The 16,909-nt window shown below is 39.5% G+C and overlaps 1 protein-coding gene across 4 annotated transcripts in view; it reads right to left on the bottom strand.

Moving 5' to 3' along the window:
* SMAD2 (SMAD family member 2) overlaps nt 1–16,909 on the bottom strand; it is a 49,542-nt gene that overhangs the window by 17,425 nt on the left and 15,208 nt on the right. The gene's annotated exons all lie outside the window — the stretch shown is intronic.

Here is a 16,909-nt window from a genome sequence, read left to right as displayed (position 1 = left end):
CAAGGAGCAGATCACAATGGGAAAGATAAAGGAACATTCAGTCACAGACACAAACTAAAGCAGAGGCAAATTTAAACAAAGCAAGAAAACAGCATAGGATTGTAAACAGGTAGCAGACTTTCAGAAGCATAAATGAAGCTCAGTCCTATAACATACTTGCTCAGTGACCACTGAAAAGAGACAATTTATTTTATATAAGTAACACACAACTAAACCTCTCATTTCAGAAATGAAGAGAATTTGTTTCACATCCAACTTGAATCTCTGCTTCCTAATTATGCAGCCTGAAGCCTGGCTGGCTGCTATATTACTTTTAAAATTAACAGCCTCCAAAAAGTTGCAACAGGAAAGATCCAAGGTCACCAAACTTCTGATTTTAAATATAAGTGTTGTAACTGAAAGTTTAGCCAATACACTCAAGTTTAGATTGAGTGCTTAAGAAAAGAAATGTGAGGATGGTGTTTTTATTTCTTCTCATTACACAGGGAAAATTCATTAGTGTTACAAAACAAAAGAGCAGACAGCACTTCATTGGACTTGAGACCACTTTCAGGGCTGACAACCACCTCAATTCCACGGTGACTTTTAATAAAACCTAAGTCTTGGCAACTGGTGAAGGCAATCATGGGTTTTGCTTCCTTCTTGCCTCTACTATACATACCTCATTTCTAATGCCATCCCAGTTAGGCTGAAATGTGCATGCCAGTGAGAAGCAACCCAAATCAATAAACTGGCTATTTGAACAGAGAACAAACATGGCTGAAAATACATGTTTTGAGTTACTTTTCAGTCAGGTCACTTCTCTTCAATGTAGTTCATATGAGCACTACAAAGAAGGAGAGTGTAACTGTGGGTGGCAACAGCCTGCTTTTATAGCGAATAAATATGTTAAATAAAATAAGGCCTTTTGATATATTACTGGTTATAGGTACAAGTAAAGTAAAATCTTGTACTAGATGAGTTTGCCTAGTAGAGAGCAGCAGAGAGCCAGAGATGAAGGCCCATTCTCTGGCACAGATCCAGCTCTGCAGAAAAGCCAACCATCCTGAACAAGTTGCATCCAGGTCAGACTCAAGCAGCATCACAGCTCTCCTGACCGAGTGGACAAAGAGGGATCCTGCCCATGGCTGCATCAGCAGGGCCTGCAGCCTCCCTTCCACATTCCTAAGATGCAGTCAGAACTGTGGGCTGCCAGAAGCTTTGCAAGGATTGAAGTAGTTGCCCTGAAGACACACAGACACTAGGGAGCATCTCTGCACTGTGTCCTTAAATATGCACCACTACTGCTGCTAAGACAGATCATCTTTACATGCAATTAGAAGAACAATCAGCAGACACAAAGCCTGCTGCATATTAATTGACACAGTGAGCTCTGACAGCTCACTACATTCGAGCAATGGATCCTTCATACAAAGCAGTGCTCCAGAACTGTGGAGCTGTCACACAGATTACACGTTCCCAAAATTGTGGGGTGCATCGCTGGTGTAAGCATGACATGCCATGCACTTGGTTCACAAGGCTTTTAATGCAGCACATGCAAAAGTAAAATTTCATAGCCCTTGACAAAACAAGATGAACAGGAACCGTATTTTATATTGCTAACCTCTTCTCCCTATTAATATTTAAAGTTGACAGCATATTCCACAATCTACAGAAAGACAAACAGTATCCTGAAGTGGACTGTGTGACAGAGCCACAGTTCCACAGTTTGGAATGAAGCTCAAAACACCATGAGGGGAGGATAGGCCAAGAGGCACAGAAAAGTGGTCAGTCAGAGCAGCAAAACTGCTCCAAAGTCATTGGTTTACATGACATGCTATCCTCTGGGATGGACATCTGCTTTAGAGCTGGGATTAGTATTTGTGTTTTACTGTTTCATCTACACCAGGACTATACGTAAACTCCAGTAATGCACAATCAAACACAGAAGAAAGAGCCTGCAGGAAATCATTCCATATGATCAATGAAGTCAGCTCAACAAAGCTTTTACTGTTTGCTGGAAGAAATAGCTAAAGAAATAAAGAGGTTTCTCTACTTCCTGCTGACATAAAAGATCCATTGCCTACAAGGTGCAAGACCGTCCCCTCACCACATCACCCAGGCAATAAATCAAGACTCTTAAAATTCACACACACGCACACCAGATCAAAACTAAATTCTTCACAACCCTAAAAACCATACTTCATACACAGTACTTCCATGAAAGGCCACAGTATGTTTATTCATACACAAGCCATTGCCTGACAGAGGGCAGGCATGTCTACTCATCCCTGAAAGATGATGCTGGAAAGGTGACTGAATTCTGAAAGACGTTTTAACCACCAGTAAAACCATCTGAAAGTAAGACAGGAGGTACAGATTTTTCACAGTGCAGAATTACTGCCTCAAAATAAACAGGAATCACTCACTCCTAAATCTACCTTTCTGAAGCATCCAAAATCTTGTGTGATGCAAAGAGTCCTTTTCATGCCTTAGTCCATAAAGGTTTCAGGAGAATCAAGTACTAACATATGTACTCATAAGTCAAGCCTTGTCTGGAAATATTCCCAGGCCCTGGAACATGATCATGTATGCCAGAAAGCAGCTAGGACATCCCCCAGCACCAGGCTGTGCCAATTATTGTTCTCCCACACAATTCCCAGGTTTGTGAGCCGCACAACATCGGGACCCAGTCACACTGGACAATTCAGATGCAGCTCCCCTGCTCTGCTAGCTAAGGGCTGAAGAGAATGGACAAGGCAGTCCTGAGCCAATTGGACGGTGCCTGGGAATGTTCCCAGGCGTGTTTAATTTATTAGGAGGGAGGCAGCCAGACATATCACCATTTCACGTTCAGTAAGCACTCAAGCTGAAGCCAGGAAGCACACTTCAGGCTTTGTATTTTACCAAACAAGGGGGTTTGGTTTTGAACTCGCTGTACACTGTATCACTGGTAAGCCATCATCATTTTCAAAATATAATTTGGCTTCTGTGTCACTGTACCTAAATCTTTCCTGTGCAGACAGTGTCTAAATATACTCCAAAACACAAATTCAAAGGTAATGTACTTCTTCTCTCCTGGACACTTTCATTCCAAAGAGCATTTTCACCGCTGTTCTCAAAACAATTTGTTGACAGAATCAAGTGAACATTTGGTCAACAGTACAAAAGCTAATTTTTAACTTTTCAACACTTTTCAACAGTAGCTCCCAATAGCAAATCACCATGTTCTGTGGCCTTTAGCACTCCATGCTTGAACAGAAGATTGCTACTTTTGCCATTCCCACAAGTAAGTGAATTTATTATAAGGGACTTCAGGAATACAAAACACCAATTTGGCTCAGTTTCCCAGGTGATGTGGAGGTCTAACAAGAGAAAACTATATCCTAGAGAAAGGAGAAATGCTGAAAAAATATTTGCAAGGAATAAGAACTGCTCTTTGAGACCCAGGTACTTTTAGGGAAACCAAATCTAGCAGGTATGTGGTTAAGCTGCTACACACTAAACCTGGGACAACTGGGGTTTGAGACTCCTTAGGACTGACCAGAAGACTGATGTGGAAAAGAAAGGATCAGTTAAGTCTATCCATGGTGGAATCAAAGCTGCTTCTGTCAGAATCCTTCCTTGAATGGAAAGGGTTGTAAGAGCTGGCGTTTCAACTTGACTTTTTATCTGCTTATAAGGAGCATCATCTCATATGATACTGTGCAATTCTGGCAAGAAGAATCTTTAATATGGCATGTGGCTATCAGCACACAATAGTACACAGTATGCCTTCACTTCTTCCATTTCATCATTTCCTTTAACAGGAAAATCTGAGTTCCAAAAAACCTGTACTCTGGGCAAGAAATTACCTACACTGCAATGAGCTGTAGAAAGGCTTCACAATTTTCACAGAAAATGCCAAAAACTGACTGTCTTTATTCAGTAAGACAGAAAACACTGATATACACAAGAAAAATGTGGACACGGGACAACTCCAACTATTGAAGACAATCTGCAAGTGTTTGTATTGCCTTATCTACATGGTACAGATGATGTTTCCAGTCATTATTCCACTACTTTAGTGGGATAACAGTTAACTGTAAGTCTACTACAAAAACTGAACTATCAAGTCTTGGTACAAATACAAATAAATTATTGATCTACCCAGAACAAATGAACATAGAAAACAGTTCGTGCTACACTCATGAGTAAGCAATAAAATTGTTTTATTACAGTGTATCTCAACCAGAGGAATAATGTCCCTATCAAAATCCGTAACAACCAAAAAAATCCTACATGAATGAAATAGTTTAAAGAAATGCGCTGTACTGATCTTCATGAGTCCAAAAATACACATGAACCTCATATCAACTAGAACACACTGCCCAAAACCAAGTTCTTATATTTGATATGTTTAGGTGGTAAAGGACACTGCAGAACACTGAACAGGATAAGATGACCTTTGACAGCACAACCTCACCTCAGTGAATATAGAAAGACATTTGCATCTTGGCTTGTGGCAGTAGTAATTGTAACTAGAAACATCAGCAGTTGGAGATGTATATACACAGATCAATCCACAATCCCCTCACTCATGTCCAGATGCCAGCTATTAAAGCCTACTGGTACTCAGCATAGGCTGCTTAATTAGGATCAGTTTCTCAACGCAGTTAAAAGCCAGATGCACTGATCTGCAGATCCAAGCAAGTATGTGCAAGTATTGACCAGATATTCATGGCCACAGCATCAACAAGCTCAGGTCTACATATAGCACTGCACATCCTCCAAGACATCCCTGCACCTTCTCCAAGAGCACTTGCAAAGTAGGAGATACAAACAGGGATAAAGGTGATAGATCTTGTCAACAATACTAATTTTTACAGAGATGTTGTTTCATTTGAGGCTGTACCTGAAAAACCTGAAGCCAGCAGAGTTTTAATCAGTATCCTGCATGTGATAGTTTTGGTGTGCACCAAAACCATCACACACAGTGCTTGGGCTGACCTAGGTATATTACAGGTAGGTTGCTGCTACTATGAATTTGTTACCAATTTTTACTGAGAAACAGAATGAACAAATAACTACCCTACCACGATTTACAGTGCTGGCAACTCTGTGTGCTCAAGGTACTTTTTGCACTAAATTGTTTGCAACAAGTATAACATCAGATTAAAGCAGGCAGAACCACTTCAAAGATATTTACATATGAAGTACCAGAAACTCTATAAAGAAATTGTAAAATATTGTCACAATTCATATGTAACTATAGATACACATTTTTTCTTCAAAGTCTTGCAAGGTAGAACAGCTCTAAAGGAGCTGAAAGGCACTGAGTTCAGTCAGCAGCCTCCTCTTTACCTGAAGTGGTAGCACTAGAAATATGACAAATAAAACCTGAAATGCAAATAGCACTGTGCTAGTCAAAGCACACATTATACAAAAAACATTATAGAAATAGTCTTGGACATTTAATTTGCTTATTTGTGAAGTATTACACCAAGCCCCTAATATCCTTCCTGAATCTTTCACATCTTTCAGAATCTGCAGCCACTAACAAGTCTGCCAAGTTCATGTTCAAGGCAATCTTCTCCATTTGCCTTTCTCCTGCATCTTATAATCATGAGCCTTTCTCCCACTGAATCTAATTTGTCTGCCCGTACATTTTCTGAGGCATTTGTAGCGCTGGAGCTGTGGCTCAAATGAAAAATAATTTCAGCAATCTGTGACAGTACTCCATTTATCTCTTTTAAAATGGGAGATGGGAATCAAAGTCAGTTTTCCAATTCTAGAATTCTCATGCAAAGTCTTCCCTACAGAAGTGAGCCTGATGTTGGTTTTCACTGTTTTTACTCAAAGACTAAACAAGAAAAAATACAACAACAAAAATGATCAGATTTTTCACTTGAATTAGAGAAGTTACTTATACAAGCACGCAGGCACCTTTATACCAGCCTAACACTTACTAGGCTTACAACTTTAACTGTTATTTTGCCAAGCAGGCAGAAAAGAGGCAAAAAATTTGCTTCAAGAGCTACACCAAGCTATCCAAATGGTAGTTAGAGCAGTAAGAAATGGCCATCAGACTTATGGAGTCCCATTTTCTTGTAAGAAATGGGCAATGCCAGTGCTCTAGCATTGCTCATGGCTGCTTCTGTAAAATTTACCTGAGAAAACAGGTTGAAGTCTGCAAACTCCAGATCTGTACCTCATATACAAGATCCGGGCCTTTGTTTTTACAGAAATAAATCAATCTTGCTATGTAATGTCTTAGATCCAAGACTCCAGAGCAATGTAGTGAGCAGGAAACCAAGGCAGGAGAATGACAATACTGACTTGGTCTCCAATTGATCACTGTTGTGGCTACACTGAAGTTGCACTCCTGAGAATACAGTGCCCATTACACATCACTGATTCTACCTTTGAGAAAAGGACCAGTGAACTGATGTATGGAAGAACAGAATCCTTCCTCTCATACCAGTTACATTCTTCCTGATGCAATTGAGATTCAAGAACAGCTGAGGAAATATACCAAGCCTTTGGAGCTAGTTCAGAAATGGTCTCAAAGTCTCCAGTAAAAGGCAAGACTGAATTGAAATGCTTAGGTGTAACAGAAATTAAACTAAATCAGCAATTAAAAACATTCACTAACTTACATACATACATGTGCACTTGAGTATTGTACTCAAGCACAGACAGCTCCTATCAAACCTGCTTGATCATGGTTTCCTTAATTCTGGGTTTCAAATGAAAATATGTGTAGCTGCATTTACATTCTGATTTGATAGTCCTTTCTGTATACTGACAATTAGCACTTTTCCCTATTACAGCCTGAAATGCCTACAAACCAGAGAGGAGCAATGCTTGCTATATTACCTGTCTCTCCAAGTAGCACCTTAGCTAGCTGCATTGCCAAGTGCCTGAACAAACACACTCTAAAATGCAGTCTAGTTGACCTAAATGCCTCAACTATTGAAATCCATGTTGCTTTTCTTTCTTTTCCCCATGCTGGAGGTGACAGGGGAAAGGTTACTTGCACTATGCTGACTTAGGAAACACTAAAACAACCTGCAATAAGGACATGATTGCTAAGTCCTTTTCACGACATATCTACCATACTCCTCCTTCAAATTATTTTGCATGCCTGCAGAACTGATCAATGTTTTCACTTGCATCTCCAGCATTCCATATTACAGTGACATAATGCCATCTGCTCACTTAAATGCACAGAACCAGGCACACACATTCATCAAATGGAATGACTCAAAACTACAGCAGTTCATTCCTGCTTGTCAATGACATCAAGTTACAAGAGGTCCTGATCTCATTATTTTGCAACAGAACATGTAAAGATTCAGTAATTCAGTATGAAATAATGCTTTCTCTTCCAATCACCTGCTAGAGGGATGACCTAGTAAGTTAACAAACGCCAAACAAAATCCACAGGTATGAATTCTCTTTGAAAATTATCTACACCGCTCCGTGGTGGCACTTGCCCTTTAGAGAAGCTGGACAAAGGTTCTTCTATGGAGATGATTCTGTGATAGAAGCTGGGGTAGAAAAGCCGACCCCTAGAAAAGTTCTGTTAAAGCGCTGTACTAACAACCAGAGTAAATTAATATCTATATGTATTTACACATAACCATAGGTGGATAGTTTAGGTAGTTATAGGTAGTTTGCCATCAGAATCTTCCATTCTTCAAAGGAGAAACAGAGCCTGGCAGGTCTAGGAAAGGATACCAAGTAATGTCTTACAAAGCCCTGGACTGAATCTTCTTGCAGAACTGAAAGCACAGATTTCTCTCTCAGCACAAACTCAGCAAAACAAGAGTAAAAGTGTGTGCTGGTCACTGATCATCTACAACTAGGAGTGCTTCCTCAAGTGTCTCTAACCCCTTAGATTTACTTATTTAAGCAACGGGCCTTATATAGTTACTAAAAAATTTTTTTTTTTCTTTAAAATCGCTTTTCCTCCTTCCCCAGAATCCAAAAGCAGACCTTTATGCTTCCAGCAAAAGACACAGATTACTTGCTGAAAACTGTAACACTACCTTATCTCCCTCCCTCCCCCCACCCCACAGGCACGTTCAAGACACACTACATGTAGCCAAGAAAGATATATTTGTGTATGTGCATATTTAGTGAATATATATCAGGAACCATTACACAACCTCTCATCTTTCAGAATGCTTTTACGAATAAAGTTTACATAGAACTTTATAAAGTATATTCAAAACCATTACATCAAATACAAAATGCAGCATCTAAACCGAGGAAAATGACTTAATAACCTTCCTTATAAATAGATGTATGCTAAAAAAATTAACACATCAAAATAGCCAGAAAAGCAGGAGGCACAGGATGCAATTAACCTCTCTAACACTGTGGGAAAAGAAAAAAAGTCATTGAATAACTCCCATTTACTTCAGATTAAACCTTCAAGGATGTCCACAGGGGACACGAAAGTGGAACGTGATGTACAAAAGATACTGTTAGAGCCCAGCATTTGAGCTGCCCAGTGCTTGTTCCAGGGCCAGTAACTGGTTTTCTCTAGTTATGCTGAGTGCCAGGCCAACAAGTGATCTTGATTAACAGTATATGCTTCTGGTGCCTTTTCTAAAGGCACACTTCTTCCTGGTCACATGCGCAACAAACTGCCTACATAGGCAGAAATACAGATATAAGGCTCTTCAAAGCACTTTATTATCCTCCCTTCTCCCAAATCTTGACATGCTAGCCCACTGCTGTCAGACAGAATAAAGCAGTCAACAACAATCAGTGCTACCTTCATTTTTCTCTCAATGCTAGGAGATCCTGGAAGGATAGCACCTTAAAGTTCAAGAGCAATTTTCCCAGGGTGCCATGGAAACCAAGCTGAAGTAAAATATTCCTTTCTTTTCTCATTGTCCATATGGTCTGTTCAGACACAGATCTGATCAAGGAGTTTCTTCTACTATCTGCTCAAAGGCAGGCGGGGAGTAGAGCCTGAAAACTTCTAAATGACAACAAGGTCAAGCAACACAGAGGTGGTGTCAGGACTGAGAAACAAAAGGCATGCAGTGAAGCTCGGCCTCCTTCAAGACTCAGCAGGGAGCTGGCCACAAGTCTTATGCTCAGACCAAAGATGTGGAGCTTCCAAAAGCAGCCCACGGAAATCATGAGCTAACAGCTTTGCCGGGAAACTTGGCCTGCAGTTGTCTACTCCCAACCAAACACCACAGCTTTCAGCAGCTCTGCACCTCACAAACACTGAAGCAGACTAACTGGAGATGAGAAGAACCTAAGCATGGAAAAACTGCCCCCAGTCACATGTCCCAAAACAGCCATCAAAACCAATCACTCCTAGATGCCCTGTATCTAGTGAAGATGACAAGTGTACAAGAGCATTCACAATGGCAGCTCTCTAAAGACTAACCAAGGGGTGGAGGGAACCCAACAAAAAAAAAACAAAACAAAATACGCCAAAAAAAAAAACCAAAAACAAAACCAACAAAAAACCACAAAAAAAAAACCAACAACAAAAAAAAACCACACACAACAAAACCAACAATAAAGAAAAACCTATGTGAACCCACAGCACTGAGGACGTGGATATCTATGCTTTAAGATGGCATTCTTGAAATGGTAACTTGGAATTCCTGCACTGCTTTCATTTGTTACACTATTGTTACACTATATATAACCAGTAAAGGTTTTCTAACTGCTTCAGTTTCACATCTTTAGAAACCTAAACTACTCTATGATAACATCAGGCAGTGGGTTAAGATGACACCCAGTACATTTTCACAGGTTAATGCTGTATCACTCTTTACAGACCTGAAAATCAGAAATATCCAAGGACAAAGTACCTGTATCTGAACACCTATCCATCACAATATTGGTTGATATACCCAAACAAATTGGTTTGTTAATAGCAGTCAAATCTCACAGACGTTAATACTTCCAACAGACATTAAAAAATGACCCTTATCTCAAGTTCTCTAACCAGTGTTAGTCACAGTAGGTGTGATGAAAGCTTTCCCCACAAGCTAAAAGGTACAGCTACCAAGCAAGGGCCAATTCAAGTAATTTTTCTCGAGGAGTCCATCATCCTCCAAGTGGGTGAGTGGCTGATGCTACCACCTGCGTGGGCTGTTTTGCAACTGATATACAGCTGAGAAAACATGAGATGTTTTGATTACCCTTCTCGATCTGCTGTGTATTTGGGGTAGTGAAGGGGAGAGATTAGCCCTTCAAGTTAATTGTCCACAGTGCTCAAAAAGTATGTTACCTTGGCAAAAAGATTACTCTTGGAACAACAGTTACAGGATCTTTAAATACCTCATTTCAAACTGAACTTTCCTCTGGACAGCCCCTACAAATTACACACCAAACTCAAGAAACCCAAGAAGAAAAACAGAGGTTATATGCTATGAAGTGCTCAATGCAGGGAGGCCACCACAATCCCTGCTGCAGCCCAAGCTATGCACACCTGGCAGAAAACTGGTGAAGCAGAGAATACACTGACCTTGATCCATATCCCAAACAACAGACTTTATGTCTGTATGAAAACATAAAGAAATACCAACTATTATAAAGCTAAATTATAAGTGATTCCTATAAGGAATTTCACATGAAATTAAAGTTTGAGCCTTAGAGAAAGTTTCCCCAAGCAACACACCGAGGCTGAGAACTGAATGGTACTTTGACATCACTTTTTGCCAAAAAAATACAAAATTATGTCTGACAATGCCCTCACCAACACTGACAATGCCAGTATTTCATGATGAAAATAAAGAAAACTCACAAATAGCAAGGAAGCCATAAAAAGTCTTGTAGAGTTGCACTGTTCAAATAGAATAAAGCAGTATATTATTTTAAAAATGCACTTTGCATGTTTGCTTAGATATTATATTACTTTATATGCTTTTTTTAAGACAAAATCAAGAAGGTAATAGTCAAGGTGCCTAACTACAAGCCTCTAGTCTCCTCAGGCCTAGAAGAGAACATGGGACCCTACAGCAGATACTGTCATCAGAAAATTGGAAGATGTAGGAGACACCTCTACAATAAGAACCAAAGTTACTTCCTGAGCTTTGCTGACTAGAGCTTAGGCAGAAAAGATGCGTCAAGACCTTGGCCCAGTCCTGAAGTCTTCGACATCTTGCTCATGATCCACACCCACAACATGCATCTGAAGACCGTGCCCACAAGTGCTCTTGCTTCACATCCAGTTGCTTAACAGGTAAAGCACTTTTTCCCAGGACATCCAACAGTTTCTTTTCCTCACTCCACCTCCCAGAAGTCAGCCCTGATCTACAACCACCTGTCCTCTGCTGAAGTGGCAGTTGCCCCACTCTCTCTCTCTCTCAGTCCTATGGCAACCAAGAAGATGACAGTTTCAAAGGCTTAAGGAACACTAACATTTAAGTTAACAAATACATGGATTTTGCTGGAAGGAAAGCTGCTTAAATCCTTCTTGGAATGTCTGTGGTTGTTGGCCAAAATGTTGAGGGGTTCCCAGAGGATCAACAAACACATCAGCACTCAACTCCAGTAAAAAATGCCTTCCAATCAGCAAACAAAATTACAGAATTTTTTAAATGACTGCCATTGATGCAGCTTGCACTAGGTAGAGTCTTTCTGTTTCCCTCCTATATTCATCTAATTGAAACATACAGTGGACAGCAAATTTTTGGGTGCTAACTGTGTTTAGACAAGGCATCAATCTGCAAGACAGGTACATGGGACAAACAGAACATTCAAAATTAAAACGCTAAAGAACTGAAAAAGCATTTCTGTTATTGGTTTTGTGGAATTCATGGTTATGGACACATGTGAATTCCCTTCCCTGGTATGGCTGTTCAGTTTATATTCAAGTTCCCCCCACTGTAGCAGAAAGGGATATTTATGACATAAAGTGAGTAAAGAATTACCAATGAGCTTGGGTGACTGCAGGCTGTGCTGCTGCAGGTTATGCAAACACTGCAATGTTCAGAAGCCACTCCTGAAAAATGCAGTTGGAGACCATGAGAGGAACATTTGACTAGTCTATTAGAGACAAGGCTTTTTCAGCCAAATACCTGAGTCAAAAACCATTTCAAAACACAACTTTCTGTGTCACAAAGCTGCAAGATTCCACATCAGTTGGTATAAGCGTTTCTTCATGTTCAAACCTTCAAAACCTTCAAAATGAGTTGAGATTATTTCAAGTATCAGAGGAACTCAACTTGAAGCCTTCCACAAAACTAAGGGGAAGTAAAGACCAGTTCTGGGAGGTAACTCACTTACTGAACTAAAGAGTAACTTTGAAATACTGCATTGAACCTAAACTGAGTATGCTTCGTTTGCACCAGGCTTTTCTTTATCCAATACTCAAGAAAAGAACAAAGCAAGCACTGAAAAAGGGGCCTGTTTACCTACAATGATGAACAAAAATTCCAAGTAAAAATTTTCAACTCTAGTTCTAAGACCTGCTTGTACATTTTGTAATGCAAAGTCACAGTTTGGAGGATCTTTTCTGCACAAATGCTGAAGTCAGATTACTGTGCAGCACTTGTTCAAGGGGATTTCCCCAACCTCATTGTTCTTCTGCCAATTTTAAAGCATATGCAGCGAGATGTGAACTCACTCCAGCTCCTGATTGTTCTCTTGTATCCTGCCAGTCGAATTCAAACAATGCAACACAACAGAAGCCAAAGAAAGCTGTTCATGATGAGACTACAGCATTGTACAGAGTAAATTTTAGAAGCTTTCCACCAATCAGGAGTGCAACTGAGTCAGAGTAAGTGGGAATAAAAAAAAACCCAAGTAGTAAACAAGACATGGGAAATTACTTTTATTAAATTAGCAGGTGTACATTACAAGTGGGATTAAATCAGTAGGGAGCCTATTAACCAGCTATTTGTGTTCAAAGCTGCAGCAGAAAAAGAACTGCAGTATCTTGTTTAGCCTATAAATTCCTCCTAGCCTAACAGCCTGAGCAACATATTTGGGAAGTTTTTCCTGTAAAATTGGGTGGGTTGTCATAAAACATTCACACTAGTAAAAACAGCATTCAGGTGTTTTGTTACAGTACCAAGAAAACCAAAATGGCTGACTTCTAGAGAAGAAGAATATAATAAGAAGAGGAATCTTCACCACACTGAATAGCTGGCCAGCTATAAAGGCATGAGTTACCACTGCAAGCGAGGGAACAGTTTAGCATAGACTAGGTAAAGACTGAAAAAAAAAAAAAAAAACCAACCAAAAAACCACAACTACTTATGAGATAATTTTGGGCTCAGTATTTACAATAAAGCACAGTCAACTTTTTTTTTTTTTTTTTGCGTAACTAATACGTCTTCTTAATGGCAGCATGAACTGTCAAGATGCAGGTATTACTACTGACAGAGCTTTCTATCAGAACCTACTGTGCAGGTAAGTTGCTAAAGTAAACGCAAGTAGCCTCAGCATCAGTTGTTAACCTGACAATTAACTGCATATTAAAAAAATAAAAGCGCGAGCTTTAACACTTATTTTTGATTCAGATTTTTCCTGCTTCTTACCATTAAGGTAATCCTAATGAAGAGCAGCATGAACAAAGAACTTTCACAAATCCTAACTACTCAGATGTTCACCCCCCCCCAATTTGCTTTCACATCACTGATACTGCAATAGCAAAAAGTACTTTAAGCTTACTCTCTAAACAATTAATACACCTTATAGCAGTGAAGGTGGCATTATTACAATCCTTAAAAATATATATTACATTCATAGACAGAAAAATAACAGCAAATTAGAAATTTAGGTTACCTGGGAAAAGGCAGGAAATCCAAGGTCAGAATCCACATTCCCCCAGCCTTTATCCAGAATTCCAGTTAGTATACAATGTAATCTTTAAAATTCAACATTTCTTCCTTCTGACTCTAAACACAAGCTCCTTTGACCTATACAGCATTTTGCTACTTGCTAAGTATCATTCACAGCCGTATTTTTACACATTGACCAAGCTCAAATGACATGCCAATACTCTCTGCTTGGCACACCAACTCTAACAAATTATGTGGGTAAGTCACATGGCTTCCTGAATTGCACGAGCTTAAAACTGGCAGCCCTGAGTATCTTTGTTTAATACTCTAAGACTTCCTTTTTCAGGATGACATCATTCTAAGATGCTGTAACCTGAGCTATGCCTACACTAAAGCTTAACCTCAGCTACAGCAATTCAGTCCTCACCACCAGCCACAGCTGTGCCACAAAACAAGTTAACAGTTATGTTTTAGTATTTGTAATTAAACCTCACTCAATTACACTTGAACACAATTGCTATTCTTAATTTCAGTAAAAAGTTAATCCCATTCCACCCTGTGCTATGGGCAGAGACAGCTTCCACTAGCCCAGGTTTCTCCAAGCCCTGTCCAACCTGGCTTTGGACACTTCCAGGGATCCAGGCGCAGCCACAGCTTCTCTGAGAAACCTGTGCCAGAGCCTCACCACCCTCACAGGGAACAATTCCTTCTCAATATCGCATCAAACCCTGCCCTCTGGCACTGGGAAGCCATTCCCTGTGTCCTGTTGCTCCAGGTCCCTGTCCAAAGTCCCTCTCTTTTAGTCCTTTTAAGGTATCTGAAGAAGCTCTAAGGTATCCCTGAAGAGAGACTGTTCCAGTAGGAAGTGGCAATAGAGGAAAACAAAGCTACTAGAGAAAAAAAAAGCATTACCTTGTGCTCACACCAATCCTGCATACTACTCCACACATGAAATATAGCAACATCATTAATCAAATAGGAGAAAAGCAACAAAATTTGCTTTTAGACTATAATGTGGGAATTATATTGAAAGGATTAATAAAAGAAGGAATAACAGTATTTAACATGATAACATTACCAACATTGCCATATTAATTGCTAAAGTCTAGTTTAGACATTAAGTTTCAGGGAACCTTGGAGACAAACCTCATGTGAATTTTTATTTCCCACTGTATGTCCACGCAGCCTAAAGGTGTTTTGCATCCTAGAGTTTAAACATGTCATTTTACATAACTAGGGCAGAAACCTTTTGTCTATAACCACATCCTTTAGTCTTTTACAGAGAACAATATTTAAGTTCCACCATAATTATGGGACTGCAGAGTAAGGGCAGTTTGATTCTCCTGCTGCACCTTTCCAATGAACACATCCAAGGTATTCACAGCACCAGTTATCATAAGGGGGAGCACAAGATTATGAAGCTAATCTTGGCCAATACTCTCCAAAATCTCAGCTGTTTCTTGCCATACTTCCAGAAAAGATTTATTTAGCTTTGTTCTAAAGAAATTTTTAATTGAAATTTGAACAAGAGAAAAGCAGAGGAGGCTCTATTTCATCCTCAATAATCCTGTAATGAGAAAAGGGAGTCAGTTTATCAAAAACTATTTACAAACATATTATTCCTGTAATGTCAGCAATAAAAATAGTACTTTAGTGAACTTTGAAGCATTGTCTTAAATATCTATACATATTTTTTGAAAGCTTAAGATGTTCAACTATAGTTTTCATGCATTTTCATTTACATTTAACTGAATGCATCCAGACTGAGAAACACTACATGGTTTGAGGACATTTTTTATATATTAAACTATGATTAAGAATAACTGTCCATCCCCAGCTTGAATAGTGAATTATCCCATCTCTCCTACAAACTATCAGAAAGTGCCAAGTTTTGTTTCTGGGAAAACAGGCTTCACCTCTGCCTGGATTGCAAGGTTATTTTAGGCTCTACTATACCAACTCTAGTGCCTACCAGTGTCCTCTTTGCTAACTTGCCCATAGCTTAGCAGATGTTGGGAACTCTCCTAGAACAGTTCCCAGAGAAACTTTCCCTGCTTCCCAGTTTAATTGCTGAAATCACCCATGTCCTATGGCTTTAACCTGAGAAGGAACAAAGGAGTATCTGTACTGCTCTCCTCTTAAGTAACCTATTTTGGGGAAAGGTATTAAAGCCTGAAAACAATCTATTCTAGAAGCCACATCAGCTTGACAACTCTGCTCTATTAGTGATCAAAAGCATTCCTAAAACTAGGTTACTGCATGCAGCTATGTGATCACCCATCCTGACAAATATCCCCAAGAAATTCAAGAAAACATGCTAACTGGTAGAAGGTTTGTTTTCTTCAATAAAAACTGTGCTCTTTACACCTAAATTTACTTTTTACTCAGTTATGTGAAGAAAAAGGCATCAAAAATCGTAATTTAAAAAGATTTGCTGGTTTTCAAACAGCAGTTCCAAGTCAGTTTCCCCATCTTTGAACAGGGCATTTATTTGCCCAGTGTACTCCTGCTGTTAACTCTTGTGTAGAGACTGTGATCTACACCTGTAAGTTCCATGTTTGGAGTCAGAGTAACTAACAGAGAGAGCCAACCTCCAGAAAACAATTTTAACATGTGCCATAAGCCATACCTAGGCCCCTTGTCTTATTCACAGTGCTAACTCACTGCAGGGAATGAGGAAAGGGCTGGGGGGCAAGTAACCAAAGGAATAACACTAATATGATAGAGGAACACAGTTTCTTCAAAGGATTTTGATTATGACAAATCACCTTGTTTACACGTGTTTGATAAATTTTCATCAGATTCTGCATTTTTAATTACTGAGGCACTGCAGAATACATCAGAAATACAGCAAAATTAAGATATACTGGATTTATTTCTTGGAAACTTGAAGCAAGCCTAAGAGAAGTTGTGTCAATAGTATTATTCACTTCAGCATCAACAGCAGTCTTTCAGGCTCAGAAGTCACATGGGTATTTACTTCACAAAAAAAAGCCCTAACCAAACAACAACCAAACCCAAAAACACTACGGCCTTCAGATGCAATCAGTGTATGCTACTGTATTTTTACATTTTTTAGGAAAGAATATCAGAAAGGTATTCTGAATGCAATGTTTAAATAACAACACCTTATTTCACCAGAACAATCAGGGTGTGACCAATTCCATGGGAGCAGTTAA

The sequence above is a fragment of the Vidua chalybeata genome, chromosome Z, assembly GCF_026979565.1.
Source record: "Vidua chalybeata isolate OUT-0048 chromosome Z, bVidCha1 merged haplotype, whole genome shotgun sequence".
NCBI lineage: Eukaryota > Metazoa > Chordata > Aves > Passeriformes > Viduidae > Vidua > Vidua chalybeata.
The sequence above is the reverse complement of the archived record's forward strand: the minus strand, read 5'-3'. Positions and strand labels throughout refer to the sequence as shown.